At 36.6% G+C, this 2,500-nt stretch overlaps 1 protein-coding gene across 9 annotated transcripts in view; it reads right to left on the reverse strand.

The window, feature by feature from the left end:
- Positions 1 to 2,500, reverse strand: part of LOC119580178 (protein bric-a-brac 2-like) — a 91,393-nt gene that overhangs the window by 86,609 nt on the left and 2,284 nt on the right. The window lies entirely within an intron of this gene.

The following is a 2,500-nucleotide window of genomic DNA, read 5'->3' on the forward strand; positions in this document are numbered from 1 at the left end:
TACCAAGTGTAACAAACAATAAATTAAAACCAGTGAACAGGGCATGTATAAATACCCAAAAACCATTAATAAGTTGAATGCATGTAAGGAATTTTGCCCACATTCCATCCTTCCTTTCCACCCACACCAATTAAAAGGTATGGATGAGAATGAATATCTTCACAATATAAGAGATGTATTTGACCAGTTTCGATTGTATCTTCGTCAGAAATACATGTATATCTGTTGAAGATATAATTGAAACCTGTCAAGATCTCAATTCTCATTCATACCTTTTCTACATTTGTCAATATGAATACAAGTACTCCTTAACTTCTTTACTGAATTAATAGGTTTTGGTCTCAGGAGGATAATTTCCTTGGTTCATCAATTACTTTACCTTTAACACTTGGCAGTAGTTGTAGCAAAGCAAGTAAGACTTTAGATACCTTACTTGAGGATTATTTAGTATTTTGCTAAACAAAATTTATTAGCTGTTTCACTTATGGGTAAATCTTTGGAATAAGACCACCTGATGATAGTAAAAGGTATAGTAATGGCCATAAAGACTATTTACAAATACCTAAAATAATAAAATTATTGCCTCATCCAAATCATACATGAAGTAGAAAGGTGCTGTCCTACACTTCCAAATTTTTACATTAGTTTTCTGATTATAACAACTGGGTCTGCCCTGACTATATTTATATCATCATATTTGTTCTCATGTGATGAGAACAAATCTGATGATCATTTCCATCACATTCCCCAGCCAACAATCTTGATGTGATTTGATAAGTCCCGATAGCAGGGGAGGGCATGAAGTAGATCAGGGAAATTATGGGGTAAAGCAAGCTGAAATAAAAAATGTGTAAAACCAGCACAAAAATCACTTCAAATTGGATCATGAAACTCTACGGATGTTCCCATCATCTTTGAGTTGGATTGATGCGCCAAATGTTGGAAAACTCTTCGGAAATCAAACCTATCATTGGGTAAAAAACCTAGAGGATTTTACATAATCCAGATCCCCGGTGGTAATCGTACATTGTGTCCTAACCAATAAACCAACCTAAAATTAAGCCTGTGGGATTTATAGACTTTCTTTTTTTTTTTTCTTAGTTTTATCCCATTCTTATGTGGGGTCACCATGATGATCAGTGACAGTGACAGTCCAGAGTCCAATGCTCTAAACACTCCGCCACCTTGGCCTCACAAAATTTAAAGAGTAGTGCCTATGTGATACAAGTATCACTTAACATTCGTTGGAATCAATCGTGGGACCCTGGTATGAGAGGAAGTCACCCTACCAACCATGCTACTCAGACATGTGGGATTTATACACTATGATCTATATATTTCTTAGCCAGGGGGCTCTGCCCCCTGGACCCCCATAGTAATATACAAGCCTAGCCAGGGGTCTCTGCCCCCTGGACCCCTATAGTAATTTATACGCCAAGCCAAAGGCCTATGCCACCTGGACCCCCATGGTATAATAATATCCCAGCCAGGGGGCTATATCCCCTGGATGCCTGTGGCTTTAAGAAAATATGATCTATATCTTTCCTAGCCAGGAGGCTCTGCCCCCTTGACCCCCAGGGTAAAAAAACAGGCCTTTATATAGTAAAACATCAAATATTTCTTCGCTTCTTCCTATGGTCAGAATTGCTTGGTTTCTAATCACTTTTTCAGCATTTGGGGAACTTGGTTGGTTCAAACATCAGGCTGTGATAAATAATTATGTCTATTTGTTCTGTATATCCACTATTCGGATTTAAAAATAACCTGGAATTGACGGAATAACACTTAAAATGAAACATTTCTCACCGGCGTTTCTCAACGTGCATGTGCAGGTTATTGTACAGAATAGCATTAATAATTATTTAAAAATTGTAAGAATATAATAAAACTAAAAGAACACATTACATACATGAATTCAGGAAAACAGATAATTATAAAATAATTGTTCTCACAAGCCCGTAGCAATACATGGACTACTTGATAGATCGCAGTAATGAGTTACGAGTTACATTTGATTTGGTAAAGGTTAACATGGTTGGGGACTTAGAAATTGAAGGTTTAAGAAGTGTTTTCAAGACTACTTCTGAGAGGCCATTTTTGCTCAATGAGCACAGCAAGAAGAAAAAGAAGAAGAAATATGTTCTGAGCAGAACTTAGTGACTAAATGTCATTTCTTGTGAATAATCTTTTGCCACAACATGATAGGACTTCACTTAGCATAAGCATCTCAATCTCAGTGCAAAACAACCTTTAGATTAAAAGCATGAATCTATGGTCTGTGCTTTGTTTTGTTGAAAGTGGAAGCAAATCACTCTACTCTGACTTGCCAATTATATCTGAGGTATGGTTATTGTATTTGTTTCAGAGTAAAGCATGGAAGCTAAGGTATGCACTTCAAACCCTATACAAAACAATTACCCCCCTCAAAGATGGTTCCATACATTTCAGGATTCAAGACATATATCCATCCATTTTGATTTTTTCCACTGTTTGGGGATAC

This window comes from Penaeus monodon, chromosome 13 (genome assembly GCF_015228065.2).
Source record: "Penaeus monodon isolate SGIC_2016 chromosome 13, NSTDA_Pmon_1, whole genome shotgun sequence".
In the NCBI taxonomy this organism is placed as follows: domain Eukaryota; kingdom Metazoa; phylum Arthropoda; class Malacostraca; order Decapoda; family Penaeidae; genus Penaeus; species Penaeus monodon.